The 21,347-nt window shown below is 36.7% G+C and overlaps 1 protein-coding gene across 2 annotated transcripts in view; it reads left to right on the top strand.

Moving 5' to 3' along the window:
• CSMD1 (CUB and Sushi multiple domains 1) overlaps positions 1 to 21,347 on the top strand; it is a 1,153,012-nt gene that overhangs the window by 142,947 nt on the left and 988,718 nt on the right. The gene's annotated exons all lie outside the window — the stretch shown is intronic.

Here is a 21,347-nt window from a genome sequence, read left to right on the forward strand (position 1 = left end):
CAGGTCTGATTGATTGTTTTGTGAACCAAATGTCTTTACAAATATTTCCAGAATTTTACTCTTGTTTCCAGTGTCAGGCAACAGACTTTATGCACATAACATATTTACTCTGCATACATTACTGGATTTGGCTGAGGATGTATCATTATATATAGCTCTGATGTATGCTGTAGACCATTCTGTGACATTACTTATCTGACACATTAAATAACAATGTGATCAACTTGTGCATGAGCTATTTTATGAATAGAAAGCATAGTTCTACTTCACAAAATCAAGTGTGTTTCTCTTCTGATGCATTGCCTTTTTAGGTAACTTTAATGTCGCTGTCCACTCTTCGTCCCCTGGGTAAGAAATAAATCTTTTGTTAATGTAGACTTTTCTAATTAACTCCATATTTAGCCATGCAACATTGTTACTATTGTGCAGTAATGTAATAATGCTCTAAAACAGAATTAGCTGATTTCTCCTATTCAGTTGGAAGGTTGCAAACAGAAATGTGATCTTGTCTTGGTGTTATGAGATGTTCACATTGGGTTCTTTTTGGCTTCTCTTCAAGTACCTGGCATTAAATGTAAGCTACCCAAGCACTGTACTGCAAGTGAAGATGTCTGATGGACACCAATGAGATCTTGTATTGTGGATTATGATTTTGCTGGCTGAGGATGAATGTGGAACAGATCAGCAAAAGGCAGTGTTCTTTGGGAATGCCAAGGTTGCTCAGACCAAATAATGCTATCTGAGTGTAACTGATGTTTGGGAAGTTGAGGAGTTACATGGGAGCTCCACTCAAAGGCCCTTCTTTTTTAGGTCTTGACCTAAAACTCTTTTAACAATTCATTAAATAAATAGAGAGGTTATAGTGTGTATGCATGTGTGAAGTTTTTTTATTTTGGTCCTCTGTGTAGGTAGTATATATATGATATATAAAGCATGAAAGGATTGTACCTAAAGCGATAAATTGACAAGAATAATGTTCCCAGTACCCACACTGAGAAGAAAAAGCTGATTCTCTGTCTGGGAGACAGCATGATGTTTCGCAGCAGTGTAAAGTAAAATACAGCTTTTAAAATGAACAAGTATTATGCAATAAATGGGACACTTCTAAGAAATAATGTGACTGATATTTGCTCTTCATACAGTTAACTATTATGACTAGTTTCATAGATTCTCACAGTCAAAAGCTGTAACAAGTAAGATTTTTTTGAACATTTTCTTATTGGAGGTAAGTCTGTATATTTGTTATTGTAACAGATATGTTTGGTAATAATCTATAAGTAGATGTCATAGATGTACAGAAACGCATAAGAGCACAGTTTTATTACAATGATTTGTTACAAGGGTCTCTGTTTAAGAAGTGGTTGTGGGCTGATGCTGGCCAGCTCCTCCCACCCTTTTTGCTGGGCTCAACCTCACTCCATTGACAATTCCTGTGCCTCCTCTCTGTGACCCTGAGTGGTGCAGGAGCATGGGGAATGGAAGTTGTAGTCAGTCTATAACAGCTCCTCTCTGCTGCTCCTTCCTCCTCACACTTCTTCCCTGCTTCAGTGCTGTCAGTCCCACAGGCTGCATTCCTTCACGATAAACCTGCTCCTGCATCATCTCTCCATGGGCTGCAGTTTCTTCAGGAAATACCCACTTGCTCCATTGTGGAGGAACCTTCATGGGCTACTGTGTGGATATCTGCTCTGGCATGATGCTCTCCATGGGCTTCATGGAAATACTTGCTCCCCCATGGTCCTCTCCACAGCCTGCAGGGGAATATCTACTCCTGGAGCACATCCTCCCCTTCCTTCTTCTCTCACCTTGGTGTCTGCAGGGCTGTTTCTCACATGTTTTTCTCCTAACTCCTCACTGATGTTGCCAAGTTTTATGTTTCTTAAATATACTTCCCCGGAGGCAGCAACCCCCCTCCCCCCCACAATTGGGCTGCAGCGTTGGCTCAGCCAAGCCCTGTGGGGAGTGGGTAGGATCCGGCTGGAACTGGCTCTGTCTAGCACGGGGCAGCCCTCGCCTCTCATCACAGAGGCCCCTGCAGCACCTGCAAACCTGCACCTCTTACAGAGGTCAATGTTTAATAATCCATAGTCTGGAAATTCAACCATGACAATTTTATATGAGAAACAAGTCTCTTCTGGAGCTAGTCAAACAGCTTGTCAAGGTAATTTCTTTCTCTGGAAGGTATGCTCATGTTCAAGGAAGAATAAACTCGGAGAATCCCAGTTGCCTGTGCTGTAAGGGAGAAGGGGTGGGAGAAGAGGGAGAAGGGAAGTCAGCACCATTTCTGATCTCTGTCATCAGCAGAATGTGACTTTTAGGAATGAAAACATTCTTTTCCTCTGAAAGATTTGTGTGGATTTTATTCATTTTAGAAGTGGTCTGGGAAAAAAAGCCCCAAAACCTGAGCCAAAAAAGTTTAATTTTGACTACCAGTTTAGTTTTACGTTGGCTCAATAATATCTACCCTAAAGCTGATGCCAGTCTGTAAAACCTGTCTACTAGCTAACTGCTAGGGACTGCAGAGGGAGTGATGCAGCATCAGACACCAGCCCCAGCCAGCTTCCGACTGGCAAATAAAACCAGCTTCAGTTTTTGGCTTGTTGGTTGTTTTTTTCTGAGAAAGAAGTCATATTTATTCCAAGCATTTCATGCACACATTAGTTTTTAAAAAGAAGATAAGAGAAAATTTTGATCAGGTTGCCTGTAAATTTGGAATTTTTACATGGCAGTTTTTGCTTGTATTAGTTAGAAGGATCCTTCAACATATAAATTGCGAGCAAGATGTGTTATATTTGATCTTTTCCTAAATATTGCCAACTCCACTGTGCTTAAACTGAGGTGATTCTCAGATTGTTAATTCTTTTTTTTCCCTGTAGAACTTTACTACGTTTCTGGGCTTAAAGCATTCTGTATTTCTTAGAGTATTTTTGGAAATGGAAAGTTTAAAATGTGGATGACCTGGATTGTTCAGGCTTATTTCACCTCCGGAAATTCTCAGACTTTATCTTCTATTACTAAACTGCCTTGGGCTTCTGCTTTGTTTGCTAGGTAACATCCTCATGGCATTTTATGAAGATAAAAATACTTTTGGCGCCATGACCTTCATGTTTTCTTTCTCTTCCCAGGGACTGTTTTAATAGGCAGTCACATAAACCTTTGTACATTGAAACTGATTTTGATGTTGGGCAGTGGTTACTCTGTCCTTTAACACAAATAGTTATTTTTCCATCAGATTATTAAAGCCTTTCTTTCTGTGGGCCTTTTTTATCAGCATATTCTTCTTCCCTTTTGAATATGAAAGCTACCAAGCCTTATCTTTTTTTTTACATCTTTGGTAGTCTTTCATAACATGAAGTTGCCTACTCAGTTCAGCCTGGATGACTCTATTTTTTATTTCAATAAATTCAGTGTATTTGCAAATGTTAAGTTTACATTGATGAAACTCTGAATTCTTTAGTAGAATGATATTTTAAGACATGAAGAAAGACCTAGCATGTTCCTTGATTGGATGCTTAAGGAATACATTGTCTTCCTTTCTTTTGTAAGACATTAAAGTTAATACCTTTTGAGATTTTAGACTGTTTGACTTATTATTTTAACAGGGAATATGATGAAGAGAAAGATGACAATGATAAGGTTTTAGATGATTTTACTAGTGTTGCAGCCTTTAATACTTAAAAAACATGAATAGTTTTTTTTTGTCTTTTTTCTCTCCGCTGTGACAATGTGGCTGAAAATCAGCAACACCAGTGCTTTAGGTTATTGTCAGCTTGCTTATTTGTCTGTGGAAATTCATGCTGTCAACTTTAATTCTTGTATAGGTGAATTGCTTTCCTGCAAAGGTCTGAAGAAATCTCATTTATGTTTCTAAACTGATGTTCTGTTTTATTAAAGTGTTTAACTATATGATAAACTTCAAACACACAACCAGTCTATTGCATTTATTGATTTCTGTGCTTAAAAAGAAGCCAAGTGCAGCAACCTCATTGAATCCAGACCTTTGATAGAAATGTTCCTTTATTTCTCAGGAAATTGGGTTCCATATGGAATTATAGTGATATACAGTATTTGTGCCTGGTAATAGTTATTCTCTTGCCATTTAGAAGAATAACCAGTACTTAAGTACTTGGTATGTATGAGTTTTCCTTCTTACTGTTTTTTATTTCAGAACCACATCACTTTTTGCTCTAGTGTAAAGGTTTTCATGGAAATCTAGTGATTTTTGATTGCTCTACATTGGCAAATCCATTGACTTGCAAAGGCTAACTGTGTGTTACTCATCAGGTAAGGAACTGCTGTTTAGTATATGTCAAGCAAAACATTTTTAGGATTAAAGCTGGTTTTTAAATTTCTGAGTACACGTGAAGAACTATAAATTATTAAAAAAAAAAAAAAAAGAAAAAGTTAATTCAAATGTCCCACCGCTGAGTGATTACAGGAAAAAAAAATTACACCTGCAAAATTTCAGCAATAAGTTCCTCGTGGGGAATATTAATTTCAACTGAGGGAGGGGACCTGGCTGACTCATTACAATCAATAAGAATTTGTTCATTCACCTTAATGCAATCTGGAGCATGTCCTAGTTCTCATATTCTGAGTGACAGTGAACTTTTTCAGCTTAGTGCCTGCTAACACTACAGTCATGGGTTTTGGCAAGAAGAATTTTAATCTTCTATTAAAATACTTTATGGTAATTTAGAATAATCTAAAGTGGATAGGGGAAAACTAACACTTATGAACACTGATTTGCTGCAAAATTACAGTTTATGTTTTGGCAGGTAGAAACACAAAAGAAGTTGCTGTGGGGGCTTTGTTATGAGGAAAAATGAGTAGGTTAAAGGTGCATTACATAAAAGACCAAATCTAGTTCAAGGGCTGTTTGTGTCATTTGGAGAGCAAAAAGATTTAGTGAGTTAAAAGTGGATCAGGCATGTTGTTACAGAGTAGAAATTCCAGCTAATTGAAGTCGCTGTCATTGACAATAATAAAGTTGTTCTAAAACGCATTTCTCATTTGTTTACTACAGACCTTTTAAATAATGGACAAAACAGATTCATAAACATTCACATCTGTCTTGATCCCCAAATTAGTAGGCAATTGTTTCCACAAAGCATAAAATTTCTAGTATTTGAAAAGCCCCAAAGACACTCTTTTTTAAAAAATATTTAAGATACAGTATCAATTGGGCATTAAATTATATGACATAAGCAGAATGAATTTTGTATTGATAGTCTTCATCTTCCATTTTGGGCACACAGTTGCTTTTAAGAAGCATGTAAGAGAAAGCTGAAGGAGACAAACAACATTGTTTTAAAGAAACATAAACCACTACTTATTTAGTCTAAATCTTTATGCCTGATCCAAAAGTAAAGAACTGTATTAATATAATATTTTATGTTGCTTTTCCTTTAACCCCTTAGCTTCCAAATTTAAATGAGGATTTCCTTTCAATCGTATCTAAGGAAGGGCCAATTAAGGGATTATTTTTATGTAAGTGTGTGTTATTTAAGCATCAACTGCCAGTGATTTATTTCAGTGCATTTTATATTTTCCCTCTATCTTCTAAATACTTATCTTACAGCTTTATCTGTCCAAAATTAAGCAAAACTTCAAAAATTAAGCAGCTGTCATAAAAAGGAAAAACTAACATGATAGCTGATTGTTTGCTGTATTAAAAAAAAAAAAACAAAAAAATCCTTTTTGAGTTTTTTTTAAATCTTGAGCTCAGATTTACGCTGCAGCAGTAGATGCAGTGATGAACTGTTAAAAAAAAAAATCACCCATTTTATATGCTGTTCACCCATGATTTATCCCTTCATATTTCTGAGCAGAAAATGAGATATTCTGCGTTTATTTTCAATATATTGTTGCTTATCTTGCATATTTTCTATGCAACAGAAGTTATTAAAGCACTTTAAGAAGTGTGGCCATGACAATATATTCTGGACTTCTGGCCCTTTTCATTGCCCATACCTGTAGACTCACGTCAAAAGGTGTTGCTTTCCCTTTTTTGAATAGGATACTGCAGCAGAATACAATTTAGATGCCTAGACACCACTTATTTATGGGGTGAAAACATATACTGTCTTCTCCATTCTTCTATGTCTTATCTTCCTTTTTGTTTTAATGTGAAACTGTAAGTCTGCCTGCATTATTAGGTCTTGAACTGTAATTTTCTACAGCACTCTGAATTCCTTCCTGTGAAATAGCGTATTCATAGAGGATGAGAGTTTTCTTATACTAGTTTGAAGAAGGCAAATGTCTTTAGGAAAATGCTACTGAGTGTACACATTTCTAATGCATATTTATATTTTACAAATCTTCAGTACAGTAAAAATTATGGTTATGCAATTGTTGTTCAACTTGTTAAATTTAAAAAGATCATGAATTTATCAATAAACCCCTTGAGTTCAGCTGATCATTATAAAATTATGTAAATTGTGGTAACTAAAATCACCAGTTAAGTGAAAATAACTAAATTAAGTACATTTGTAAAGTTATTTCTGCAGTTTTTAAGAAGACTTAACCAAGGCAACTGCTGTTCAGTTAGAAAGCCCCAGAGGAAAAACTAATGTAGAAAACTGGCAATGGGCTGGGAAGGTTTTCAGAGAGAACTGATTATATTTGTTGATTTGTAGTAGAAGGTGATAAAATAAGTGGAAAATAGCATGTATGGAACTACTTTCTGTGAAAAATGTTTGAAAAATTGAAAAAAAATGTTCAAACCACTTTAGTCTGTGTTTTAAATGAAATGTATTTTAAAAAAACGTTTAATCAGCCATATAGTTGTTCTAGATCATTCTTCTCTGCTGAGGTGATTTAAAACCAACCGGTAACTCAGCACCATGCAGCCACCCACTCACCATTCCCCTTTCCCCCTCCTTGGGCAGGATGGCGGAGTAGAATTGGAAGTATGTGTTTTTGCTTCTAAATGTTCAGTGAGCAGTTGGTGTGAATAGCTATTGGGAGATTACAAACTTGGTTTTGCTGTTAAATAGATTTTTTTGATCACCAAGGATTGCTACAATCTTTTGATGGGTAAAAACCTGACATCCGTTCAGTCCAGGTTTTTCAAGTGGTAAAAAGTTTAAAAAAGAAAAGCAAAACTCAGCATAACAAATAAGAAAAATAACAGCTTAGTAAGTCTATGCAATACTTTTTTCATGCAGGCTTCCCAGGCTTTTTTAAGAATTTTTTAATTTTGCTGTAGAATTCTGTGGAAACATGGGCGCAGAAACATGTTAGGGCAGATAAGGAAAAAAAAGGATCTGTCTGACATGCCAACACTACATTGAAAGTCTGAGGAGAAAGTGTCATTTGAGCCCACCTACCATTAAAATCTTAATGATTTTTTGGTTTTGTGGGGATCAATGCATTAATGATTGTGAGGCACATGAATACCACAGTGAGGAGAACTTATAGAAGATCTTGTGGAAAATCAGCAGATTTCTTCTAGTAGAAAACTAATGTTTGAAACTAAAATAAATGACCTAGATGTAAGACAAATTATTAGCTTAATGAAAATATTTAAAAAGCTTATTTTCTGGATAAACTTCAACTTAAGACACCTCATTCCATTTACAGCCATTTTGCTGCATGAAGAACTTTGAAGTATGTCAAGAAATGTTAGAAATAACTTTACTTAGGATATTGTTAGCTAAGAAATTACCAGCAGTTTTCTGAAATTCATTTTTCACTACGGAAATGCATTATGGAGAACCCAATTTTGTTTCTGTAATTTTGTTTACATTTTTTCAATGCTGAATTGTAATTGTGAAAGGACTTCAGTAACCGATAATTCAAGTTGGAAGGGAGCCCTTAGATATTCAGTCCTGTTTGACTCATTTTCTATTGGAAGGACCAGCTAGGTAATGAAACAGATTATTTAATGGAAATACTTCTGATTTGTCCATGCATCAAGAAAATGTTAAACACAGATATTAGAAAGCAATTGGATTTACTGACAAAAAAGTTGTTCAGTGATAGTGGATAATGGGTCTAAAGATGGAGACAAACAAGCCATAAGCATCTTGCTAACTTATACTATTGATCATAAAAGCATGGTGTGAGAGGAATGAATTCCATTGTTGCAGTTCAGAATATATGAAACACAGTACTTGAATTCTCAGCAGCTTCTAAAGAGTTTGAATGTAAATGAGGTAGCATATTCCCTTTTATGCTTTTTCCATACTGTCTTGCTCAACAAAAATTTATTAAAAGTAGAAACATTCCTTTTAAGGCTGTGAATTGATAGAAAATGAAGGAATGTGGTTTGTTTTGTTTTTTTTTCCCCACACTGATATTTCCATTTTTCCATTTTTAATGTTCTGGAGGCACTTTTCATTATAATTGTATTTCTTTATAATTGCAGTTGTTCGGCACTTGTACACATTCATATACACACATTTTCATCCATAGATGCCTCAGAACAGTCTGAATTCAGACAATGTAATATAATCTACAGTTCATTATTTTTCTCCAATTCACTGTTTTTCAAGGAGCCTATCAGACTCCCATTTTCCAAGCCAGGCTACCTAGTCAGCATCTACTACATGAGTAGCTCAAGAGATTTAGCTTGAGTCTGCTCCTCAGCTTATACTATCTTGCAGTTAATTTTCAAGACACTACTTGGAAGAACTTAGTTCACTATGGCTTTTTGACTATCCAGTTGTTTAATGTCTTTTTTTACCAATGATCTAGACTGGGGTCATCAAGTGTACCCTCACTAAGTTTGCAGAAGAAACCAAGTTGGGCAGGCATGTTGATCTGCTTGAGGGTAGGAAGGATCTACAGAGGGATCTGGCCAGGCTGTATCAACGGGCCTAGGCCAACTGTATGAGGTTCAGCAAGGTCAAGTGCTGAGTCCTGCACTTGAGTCACCACATTCCTATGCAGTGCGGAAGGCTTGGGGAAGAGGGGCTGGAAAGCTGCCCGATGAAAAAGGACCTGGGGCTGTTGATTGATAACTGGCTGAATATGAACCAGCTTGTGCCCAGGTAGCCACGAAGGCCAATAGCATCCCAGCTTGCATCAGGAATAGTGTGGCCAGCAGAATTTAGGGAAGTGATTGCTCTCCTGTACCTGGCACTTCTGAGGCTGCAGCTTGAATACTGTGTTCAGTTCTGGGCCCCTCACTAGAAGAGAGAAATTGAGGTTCTGGGGTAGGGCCAGACAAGGGCAGTGTAAGCTGGTGAACGGTCTGGAGAACAAGTCTTATGGGCAGTGAATGAAGGAACTGTGGTTTTTTAGTCTGGTGAAGGGAAGGCTCAGGAGAGACCTTATCACTCTCTACAACTGCCTGAAAGGAGGTTGTAGTGAGGTGGGGGTTGGTCTCTTCTCCCAAGTAACAAGCAATAGGATAAGATGAAATGGCTTCAAGTTGCCAAAAGGGAGGTTTAGATTGTATATTAAGAAAAATTTCTGCCCTGAAAGGGCTGTCAAGCACTGGAACAGGCTGCCCAGAGAAGCAGTTGAGTCACCACCCCTGGAGGTACTTACATGTGCTAAGGGACATGGTGTATTGGTGGACTTGGCAGCATTACGTTAACAGTTGGACTTGATGCTCTTAAAGGTCTTTCCCAACATAAATGGTTCTATGATTCTGTGTCAGATACCTCCAATGAGCTTTTGGGATGCTGTGTAAATGCAGCAGGTGCCAACTAGCTACTCAAGTGAATTTCTGCACCTCCTGGTTTAATGTATCCTCTCCTTAGCCCTTAGGAAGTTTAGTCTGAGTTAAGGAGAAAGCACGTTAGCTGTTGCCTTGCAGTTGCATAAAGCATACAGTAAACATATCTGCCATCTTTGTTCTTTGCTATACTGTTAGTATTTATAAGACAAAGCAATGCTTTGTTTCGGTTCCACAGTAAGTAGGTTTGAAAACAGAGATGCATTTGGGTGACTGGGTTGTACTTTTAGCTGGCTTGACTTTGAGTTCTGAAGGAGGGTTTCTGCACTGATTCATGTTGAAAACAGCAAAGAGTGCAGTTCAACTTCTTGGTAGAAGAATCTGCCTGCCCCTGAAAATAAAAAAAGGCAAATACTTAGAGGCTATGGAAAAGAGCACCTGACAACTAGGAAATGATGTAGTGGCTGCCAGTATGACAAGTTTCTAATTCAGGAGGTTTGGCTTTGCTTTTCTCTTGGGGAATATGAAAAAGACAAGTATGGAAAGAAAATCACTCCAATCCTTTCTCTTCTCTTCCTTTGACATAAAATAAGTGAATTAAAATTGCGCCGTGGAAAGGAAATAATTTAAGCACTAATCAAACTTTCTTAGGCTTGCTTCTAGGTGGAGGTACACCATGTGCCTTCTGGCTGTAGAAGGCAGAGGGATAGAACAGAAGTAATTGGTAATAATATGCAGGTCTTTTTATTCAGTCACAATATATTGCATGGTTTGTCTGAGTGAAATAAATAATATTTTCAGTCTAATGGCACCAAATACAGGGTTTCACAGTATATAAAAGTTTATGGAATTCAATCCTGATGTGCTTCCCTTACATCATACCATTCAAGGTTGTGAATATGCGGCACATAAAGACAGTATCAACATCAAACACAGGGAAGCTACTCAACTGGCTCACATATGATTTTCAGGATTTAGGGTTATTATATTAGAAGCTCATGAGTATTGCGGGGGAGGAAGATGATTCTAAAGCTTTAGCTGAAATACCTGTTTTATTTCAGTTTTGAAGTATATGCACAGGGTGGTGAACATATTAATTCACATTTCAGGGAATAATTCAGTAATGTGTTAGACTCAAATTACACATATCATTCCAGGGGTGGAAGACAATATTTTTATTCAAACTTTGTTTTTTTTCTTACAAAATATTTATAAATGATAGTACAGACCTACAAAAATACTCAAAACTAATAAAATTCTGATTTTCAGAATAGATTTTTCAGTAAAAACTTTTTCATTCTGACTCTGACCTTCAGTATTGGTGGGCTTGATTGGTGAGAAACTGTTAACTTTAAACGTTTTGGTTTAGGTTTGTGTATTGAAAATACAGGGTCTGGATATCTTATTGGATATCTTACATGACTCAACACTAGACCAGTGCTACTGAAAACTAAATTACCAGTTTGCTGTCAATGTTGTAATGACATCTAACTTTTTCAGTTTAAGGCTGAGCTGTAATGCCGAAGGACTGACTATCCTATGCTTGTAATCATACCGAACTGTCATCTCTGGGCATATTGGTTCCTGTGTCTCATATGGATACTGGACAATCGTGGTTACTATTGGTTTCAGGTAGACCTTCTTCCATGTTTGTAATTTATAGGGTTTGCATATAAAATTTTGTGAACAGTCTACTCACTTCCTCATTTCTAGAAAAACTAGTAGTAAAATTTTAGTAGCTTGCCTTATTTTCAAAATTTTCAAGAGGCAAGAAAATTTAATTTGCTTGTTAATTTGCTCACAGATTTGTCTGGAAAATATTCTGTCCTTAATTCCTCTCTCAGATCTGCAAAGACTGAGAACTGTGTTCAAAGTAGTGAGGTGTAACAGACAGCTCCAGGCACTGAAGTGGTGTCTCTGACAGATGTGAGACACCAGAGCAGATATGGATCCAAATAATGAATCCAGATCTCTGCTACTGTATATCAGAGACCATCCACTTGGACTATGAAAAATATTTCTTTCATTCAATAGAATAACTGTGTGTATTTTAAAGGAGTTGAGTTTTCCAGGCCTAGACTTTTGCAGAGTATTTCTGTTATGTACATTTGTACTTGGGGAGTTGCAGGACAGCAGATTCCCAGATTTTCCCATCTAAGATTTTTCTCTCAAAATATATGTTAAATTAAGATTTTTTTTTTAAATTCTGTTTATTTTGTGGAAGGATGAGAACACTTTTGTGTTCACTGTAAGATATAGCAGAAATGATACAGTAATCTGAAAAGAGAAAAACATTTATTAATACTCCTAAAGCTGAACTTGTCATTTCAAAGTCTGGTAAGTATTGAGCAGAATTAAGGATTGTGTTTAATTGTACTTGACCAGCAAACAAAAATGTTTAATTATTTCAATCCATTATTTAGTCTGTCTCCTCTGGCCTTACATTTATTCTGAAGCTTTACTCCACTGAGAGATGTGTTTCTTCAGAATTCTAGATTATGAAGTAATATTTCATCCTCTTTTTCAAACCTCTTACTTGATATGATTTTGTTTTTCAGAAAGTTTTAACATGTTTAAACTTTTTCCTAAGCTAGATTTAGGAACTTCTGCTTATATAGCTCAGGAATTGCTGTATTTATAGTATTTTCTGCAGGATGGCAAGCAAAATTAAAACCATATAAATGTAATGATACAGTATCATCATGGCAACTCCCTTGATACTGTGAATGGTGTACTGTTAACTCTCACTATTGAAATTATATGAAAGCTTTAGCAAAACACAGGCAGTCCCCTAAACTGTGGGTGTCCTACCTAGTGGTGAAAGAACTACCATGTATCTTTGTCTAGCAAGCAAATATTGCCCTTTTCCCATGCACTAGAATTCAGCTAACCTGATTTCAACAACTTACTTATAAAAGATTTGTCTATTTCAGGATCTGTGTGCAATTTCTCAGGGCGGAAACTGTTGGGGAGCAGCTATGTGAGGGGGAGCGAGCTGGGAGCCGAGTGTGACCAAAGAGAAGGCTGTGCTCTCACCTGTGAGGTGCAGTGCTGCAGCACTAAAGCTGGGTGAGCAGTGCCAAAGGCTGGTAGCACCATCCATAGCCCCCAGCGAGTTGTAGAGCAGTTCCACGGTCTGTGCAGGGCTCATGTTAGGAGCAGCCACAGCGGAGTTTGGAGGCTGGGCTATAGAGAGACTCTATGCACCCTATGTCTGGAGCCCAAGCCCAGGCATCAGGAGGCAGGACTGGGCACAAGTGTACATGTGCTAAAGCTGAGTGTGCTCAAAGTCCTGACAGAATTGACTGAAACAAAGAAATAATTTAATAAACAAAACCCAACCTTGCTGCTCACTTTTGCCCAGCCTCATTCATGTTCTAATACAGTGAATGTAAAAGGTAGTAAGGAAGCAGCCATGTTTATCCCAGGACAAGTTAACACTTTCTGGTTTCACATTTTGCTTTTATTTCAAACTGTTTCTTACCTTCACCAAATGTAGAGAAAAAGGTATGAGAAACAATGTAAAGAGATGTTGTGGTGTAAGTGTGATCATGTTTCGCAGCAGTAGCCTTCTGAACAAATTGTAACCCCAAGTCATTGATTTATCTGAGGTAAGGAGGAGAGATTAGTAAATACTGCGCCACAGTAGTTCACTGACATTATGCCTGCCTTTTCCTCTGTGGTGTCAAGCTTTAATCACTACAAAATAGATGAAGTGCAGTCTTAAGTCTCCATCACAAAAAGGGGTAATACCATCAAATCAGACTTCCTGTCGTGGTAGTAAGGAAACAATAATCATCATGACCTTTATGAGGAATTTAATCAATTTTTCTATAATATGGGGAAAAAAAGGTTTTTAGAGCATTTTTCCGAAATTTAAGTTTCTAGCAAAAATTTAAATCAAAATCTTTGCCAGCTTGTTTCTCTTTTTGGAAAAGAAATTAGTGATAGAGGTGCTTTGTTACTAATTTGCTGGGTTTTGTCACAGAAACCTGCTTTCAGAAAATTAGCTTTGCTGAACATAATATGAAATAGCAGCAGTTTCCTAAGTCTACTTTTCCATTGCTGTAATAACTCAAACTCTACTCAAGCAATACTTGTATTTTTTGCTATCTCATTACTTTCTGTGAATGAAAGATGTTTCTGAGAACCCCAGTTCCAGGCATACATTCCTCCCATATTTCTAATAATTTGTCAGAACTGTTCAGAAAGGTGGTGATCAGTCTTGCATTAAGTGTAATGTCCGTGGGCCTATTTGTCCATCATTTTGGACAGCTATGTCTTTGATGATTGGCAAACATCTCATTAAGTCCATGGAGATTCAGAAATACAAGGAAGGAGGGTTTGGGTCTTTAAGTCTGCAGGTAAATGAATGCTAATGACACAGAAGGCTATTACTGTCTTTCTAAAATGATCTGGGAATACTGAGTTTTTCAGTATCTCATTCATATACTTTCATTAAAAAAAAAACAAAAAAAAAGAAACATCTGTGTTGTGTTTCTTCCAGTAGAAGAATGAGATATTCCAACTGTTGTGTACATCTGTTGCTGCTTTCCAGGAATATATATCACAGCATTTGTGTCAAACTCCCCAAAGTTTTTTGTTTTCTTTTCTCTGCCTAATTTCCATGCTGTTTGTGCAATCAGCTTTTATACTGCTATTCTTGCCATCACCAGGTCAGACTTTCTGCTCTGACCAGGCAATGAACATCATCAGCAAAGTCATGAAAGGCTGTATCCTGGTTTCAGCTGTATCAGTTGCCTTTTTCTTCCCAGCAGCTGGTGCAGTGCTGTATTTTGACTTTAGTCTGAGAACAGTGATGATAACACACCCATGTTTTAGCTGTTGCTAAGTAATGCTTACCCTGATCAAGGACTTTTCAGTCTCTCATGCTCTACCAGTGAGGGGGGGCACAAGAAACCAGGAGGAAGCAGAGACAGGACACCTGAACCAAACTAGCCAAAGGGGTATTCCATACCACAACACATCATGCCCAGTATATAAACTGGGGGGAGTTACCTGGAAGTGACCAATTGCTGCTCAGGTCAGGCTGGGTATCTGTTGGTGGCTGGTGAGCAATTGTATTGTGCATCACTTGTGTTTATTGTTGTTTTTCCTTTCCCCTTTTAGTTTTATATTCTCTCCCTCTGTTATTTCCCTTGTTATTATTATTAGTATTAGTATTAGTATTAGTAGTAGTAGTAGTGGTGGTATATTGTACTTTAATTATAGGACTGTTCTTATCTCAACCCATGGGGTTTATATTCTTTTGATTTTTCTCCCCATCCTGCCCAGGAAGGAGGGGGGAGTCTGAGTGAAGAGCTGTGTGGTTCTGAGTTACTGGCTAGGTTTAAACCACAATAGGCTGTCAGACAAGTAAAGATGGTAGTCAGTGGTAGAAGGCTGATGGCTGAGGCTTGAGCCTCAACTCAAGTTGTTTAATTATAAAAATTAAATATTCCTTGCTAGTGTACAGATGTCTTGTTTGGCCACATGGGATTAGTGTTTGCTGTGAATCTCTCTGGGGTTGGATTTGGGAAGAATAGGAGTGGCAAAATACTACAATTAAATTCTGATCTTTCCTACATGAAACCAAAATGGAAATTGAAAAAGAAAGTCATTCTGTCAGAACAAACCAGGAAAAAAGAATCAGCTGCTATGTTACATTATGCAGAGTGGGTAGGGTGAATGCATTGACAGCTTATGACTGTCAATACATAGCTGAATTGATGCTCAGTGGTGATAGAAATGGGACTTTTAGTGTCTAGTGTAAAAGAAAAGTTAATTAACTTCTGTAAAGTGGAACTAGTTCGATTTGAAAACAGATGCACATCAGTTTCATGCACATATTCAGCTAAATGCAACCTTATGCTCAAAGGCATTTACTCATAATGGATTATCTAGATCATAATATATTCCTAGAAGCTTTAGGCAAGTGTGCTATAGCTTGTGTCTGATGTTTATTTTATTGTACCTACCAACTCAAAAATTCACTAGAGCTTAAGTATCTTGAGGAGATTGTGCCACCATTGTTAGGAATCAAGCTTGGTACAAACCTCAGCTTATGGCACATATTTTTTTGCAAAATTGAAGCAGCTTCTGATGGTCATTAGGATTTAGACTTATGCAATGCTTTTCTCTTCTGAATTGAACTTAAGACTGACTGCACAAGCAATAGTTTCTCTTGGGCAGACTAACTAATATTAAGTAGACAAATGAAAAGTGATATTACCAGAAAGCAGTGTTTTGCATTCCCAGTTAAAGGAGTTAATAGAAACACTATCAAGGAAAATTGTTCACAAATGGCTTGCAGAATTAAACTACACCTTCTTGCTGTCTCTCTACCAAAAAGAAAATGTCCTCTGTTACAGCAAAGCAGTAATAGTCTCCAGTCAATGCCATGCCATGTTTCTTGCTTTGTATTTTTTATTGCTGGAGTTTTTGCTGCTACTGTCAGCTACCATTGTTATGAACCATTTCTGTTTCTTTTTGGTAAGTTGTTCTCATTTCAGTCATTGGTAAGTTGTTCTCATTTCAATCATTGGTAAGTTGTTCTCATTTCTTAAGACAAAAATAGAAATGCAGTTCCATGAATAGAAATGCAGTTCTGTGAAGACTTGTAAAACTATATCTCTGTTTTATTTTGTTTCTGTTTATATTTCTGCTTTTCAAGCCCCTATCCCCTTTGTCAAAAAAATATTTAAAACTCCTGTGGCCTGTACAAGTTTTAAATGTATAATTTAATGATAAATTTATGATAGAAAATTATTTTTAACTTTAGCAAGAAAGATGCTGCAGCCGTTTGTTTTTGTGTTTCTCTTGCCCACTTCTTCTGTGAGGCAGTTTTTTTCCTGAGTTTTGACTGTTTTGTGATGCTGATATTTCTCAAGAGTGCTTTTCCATTTGGAAGATCTGTGTAGGGTGAATACATTGACAGCTTATGACTGTTCACACATAAAATGATGACATAATGTATCAAATCCTAGGCATTTCAAAAGCAAAGCATGAAAAATAGATGGATAGAGCAATTAACCCTGCAATTTCATACAGTCTTAGGGAGATTATTGTCTAATAGTGCCCTTTGCTTAATAGATATATAAACAGTCGAGGGTAGCTACCAGGAAGTTACTTCCTCAGTATGATGGAGAGAATGCAAATGTTTGGTGTCAGCAAATTAAATTAATTTCAGGATAAAAAAACCCATAATACAACTCCCTACGATCAGTTCTGCAAGGTTCTCCCTACGCTGTTGAAGCAGATCCAGTCTCTAGTTCACAGAATGAGATGTTTCTTCTCTTCTCTTAGGGGGTGAAGAAAGAAATAGAAAAATATATGTTCTCTTTTTCTGGGAAAGTAAGTTCTACTTAAGTAAAATTAGGCTGTAATGCCTTCTTCTAGAGAAAAGTAGACTTCCTTTGCCATATTGTTTAGTCATGCTGAGAACATTGGACCTTTTCAGTGCTAGGTGCTAAAATTTTCTTTAGAAAACTACTTTATTACCCTTGTCATTAGTGCCTGTCCAGATCTCTACCGATGCCAGCAGTTTACCATCTGTTCAGAAATACTTGTGGAACAAATATATTCAAATACTTATCTACACCTACAGTTTTCCATGTAGGAAAAGACCAACCCACAGGCTTAGACTTACATAAAGGCTGCCATGACTGACATATTGCAAGATAAAATAATTTTCAGGTATCTGAATAAGAGTTCTAAATGAGCAAGCCATTTTAAATGCACTCCTGCTCGGACATTAGACAGGTAAGTGTATGGAAGAAAGAAGTGCAAAGTAATTATACTCAATTATGGTAGACAATCAAGAAAAAAAAATACTCTGTAAACATTAGAAAAAGGATATTCTTTTCAAGGAGTTCTTTTTCTCTGCATAACTGCCCTATTTATCCTAAGAATGAGCACTGCTTCTGTTAAATTTAGCGTTGTTTTCATTTCCTTCTGAAGCATACTGAAAGCAGCATGAAAGTTGATTGAGTGCCTAGAATAATAGTGACATTCATGTGACCTGCTGTTTCATATGCATGTCTCCTGTCACATGAAACACCTTAATTTGAAGCAGTTATTACTTTACTTAGGAAAGGAGATCTGTGCAAATACTGGCCTGGAATTCACAGAACTACTGAAGCTGTCTACATACAAACGGAACTGCTGAGTCCAGAATATTTTTTCCTTTCATTTTAGATAAAAATGCTTTATATGTTACCCCCAGAATTGAAGCAGTCTATGAAGCTGGTGTCTGAAGTTTAAGAAAGCAGTACTGTATAATGCAGAACTGCAGTCAGTCTGGAAATCTAAGCCACCCCAGAAGCATGTACAAAATTAAGTTCTGCTGAGAACAGTTCAAGATCATGGCTTTTGAAAAGTCAATAATAATCTCACAGAGACAAGACAAGGATAGATGACCTTGAGATAAAGCAAGTAATCAGCTTGTTTTTAACTACTACAGGCTTTTGGTCTTATAACTTTTATTTCTACTCTCATATTACTTTACTGTTTGACTGATGGTGTGCACTGCTGCTCACTGAAGCTTTCTGCTTTATTCTCATGGGCTTGCCCAGAACACCTCCAGCTCCCAATTGCACCCTATCTGAATCAGCTAATATATTTTTTTTCTGGCATATATAATAGAATCTGTGTTGGAACTAGATGGTCTTAAGGTCCTTTCCAACCCTAAGTATTTTATGATTCTGTGATCATATGTATATTTTAGGTAAACTTCTGGTGTTCCTTTTCATAAGCCCAGTGAATTTTCACTATATGGGAATGATTTTTGCAGTACAAATTCTCAAAAAAAAAAAAAAAAATAAATCTGTAAACCAAAAATTCAAATTCTCAGTACCTTTGCTGCTAAGTAAGTCAGTGGTTTTGTTATTTATTTGTACATTGCATTTTGTTACATTTGCACTTGAGAAATGTAAAGAAAAGTCCTTAACTGAAAAATAATTTGCTTTTGAAAGAAATATCCAACTCCTCTGCCTTGTATATCCTGTTGGATATTTTTGGATGAATTTGACTGTTAGTCAGCAACCAGCCTAACCTGCCAATTTCAGAGCAGAATCCCCACATCTCTAATGAGACTATGTAAATTCTGATTAATGTCTTCAGGCAGCCAGAGTGGCATTCTTGAAAGTATACTGTTTTGGTTGAAATTTGTCTCTGAAATCAATGCAAATTTTATCACTAGCTGTCACAGAAATACAGAAATGGAGGAAGTGCTGAAGTCATGGAAACCAAATCTTGGACTACACCATGGCACGAACAAAAGAAGAAGTGTGTTTTTCATCCAGCCTGCAGTTAGAAGGCTTTAAGTATTCCAGACAGTGCATGCGGACGTTTAAAAAGCAAAATTCAAAGGAAAGAAGAAACTAAAGCCCATTGTAGTTGCACATCCACTATTAAAAAGCAAAGGTAGCCTGAGGCCTGCATAAAAAAAAAAAAAAAAGAAAAAAAAAGATAAAGATAAAACAAAAGCTTTTTTAGGTATGTGTGAATTATGTAACTTTCTCTCCCCCCCAGCCTATTTTGGTTTCTCTTTTTTCCTACCTTGATGTCTTATGTATAGATTACAAGCCTATCTATATGCTAGTTGCAATAGAAGGGCTGACTAGAATTGCCTTTTCTGAAGAAATAAACAATGTGTTCAGAAAATGTAATGAAAAATTCTATGGAACTGAAAAGCCTGAAATACTTACAGCAAATGCTGTGATAAGATTTAGTCCATCCTTCTTTAGCATTCACCTAGCTGGTGAAACAGCAAATGTTTAAATTCTCTGACTAATCAATGGCACAAGCAGGGAACCAGACACACCAGCATAAATTTATGAAAAGCTCTTGCATAACTCCTAAAATTCAGGAAAAACTTTGATATCTAAGTAAACTCCATCCCTCTCTGCATGTTTCTTTATTTAGTGCAGGTTATGAAATACGGCAAATAAAATCTGAAACCTGAGTTTTTTCAAGAGTGCAATATAAATATTTTTTTGCCATTCATTTAGATTAAACAATACTTGAAATAAAAATTGCTTACTCAAACATCTAGAAGGTTTAAATTGCCTAGCTACTGTCTTGCCTTGTTACAATTTGGATCTCAACACTGAATTAATGAAATAAAAGAAATTGAGGCAAACTGCAAAATAAATCAGACAAATTAAGAATCTACATATACTTTTGTTTATATTATTTATTTATTTCAGTACAGAACAACTGTGAAATGAATGTACACAAAACGTGCATTACACTTTTGGAATATACCATTGCAGGAACATCTGTATCCATGTGACAAATTTTGTTCTTCAGCCAGTAGGTGTCTCTGACATTTTGCTTGCATGCAAAACTTCAGTGTCATGGTACAGATCAATGGACCCTCAAAACACTCCAGATATGAGAGTCAGAAACCATAGAGAAGAATGCTGTGCATATCAATGTGAAATATAGGAACTGTTCACTAAAGGAAGGATTCAGAAGTCTATCTTGCTTCATTTTCATCTTTTTGTTTAACTTTATTTAAACACCAGACAAAACTTTGGGGACTTCTATATGTTATAGCCAGCGATGAGGTTTTCTGTATTGATAGGTGGCACTTGTGCATTAGCCATAATTGTGAATTATGTGGGATTCACTGGATTTCCTCTAGCTGAGTATGTATGAGTTCACTGAGGTCCATGGGGCTGTTTACCTTTTACAAACAGAGGAGCTACCCAAGCAACATGAGATGATGGATCAGCTGCTTTGAGTAAAAGCCAAGAGAACTTCATGCAGGAGTAAGTCAACATCTGAGTGTCATTAGCAAAGACACGTCCAGTTCCCATTTAGAGAAGAACATGTGTTAGCCATAGCTTATAAAGCGAGAAATCCCAGACAGAGCAACATTTGCAAAACAGAGCTAGTGGGATTCCCTGGAGTCAGTGCAAAGAACTTGTATACATATTTTGAATTTGGTCCCAAGGAGAAAAACATGACTCTAAAATAGCAAAACTGAATTTCCCTTATTAGCTCTTGTCATTTGCTTTTAACATAGAGAAGATGGAAGTGTAAGGTTATCTGTGATTTTATAGGATGGTTTCAGGAGCATGTTCTTGAAAATACTGTTGAAATCAGTAAATTAAAACATATATCATCTTAAAATAATAATGAAAAGTATAATTGATAGGTACACTTGTGAGATAGGCACAACAAGAGGGGTTTCAATTTCAATGTCCCTAAAAAAACAACCCACTTTAAATGGTTAAAAAGAAACTAAGGTCATGGCTTGTTAATAGTGACTGCTGTTGTCAATGAGAAAGAAAGGAGTGATGCCCAGAGCAGGAGACTGAGGGGAGAGGAAGGAGGGAGCTTGAAGGAAGTAGGTAAAATCTGAGGGAAGGCCCTTGTCGTTGGGAGGAGCTCTGAAGAAGATTTCTTGTTTCACAAAGGTCATTGCCATGGTACTTAAGTTATTTTGTAGAAATAGTGAAACAGTTAAAGTGTAAACTCCCTGCATGTACTCTTAATGCTTATTTGACATGCTATAGTTTTTGAGCTGTAGTACTTGATGGAGAAGCACTGAAACTAAAGCTTTAGTTAGCACTTGAGAGTATGTGGCTGATGTGAAAACTTAGTTTACACAAACATATTGTAAATAATTAAAAACCAAATCTGAAAAATCTCATATTGCTGGAGTTGAGTTTTATTTTGTTTTCCAGAATGTCCCCAGGTCCTTTTCAGA

The sequence above is a fragment of the Pezoporus occidentalis genome, unplaced genomic scaffold (assembly GCF_034315485.1).
Source record: "Pezoporus occidentalis ecotype Australia unplaced genomic scaffold, CSIRO_AGI_Poc_V1 ctg29, whole genome shotgun sequence".
NCBI lineage: Eukaryota > Metazoa > Chordata > Aves > Psittaciformes > Psittacidae > Pezoporus > Pezoporus occidentalis.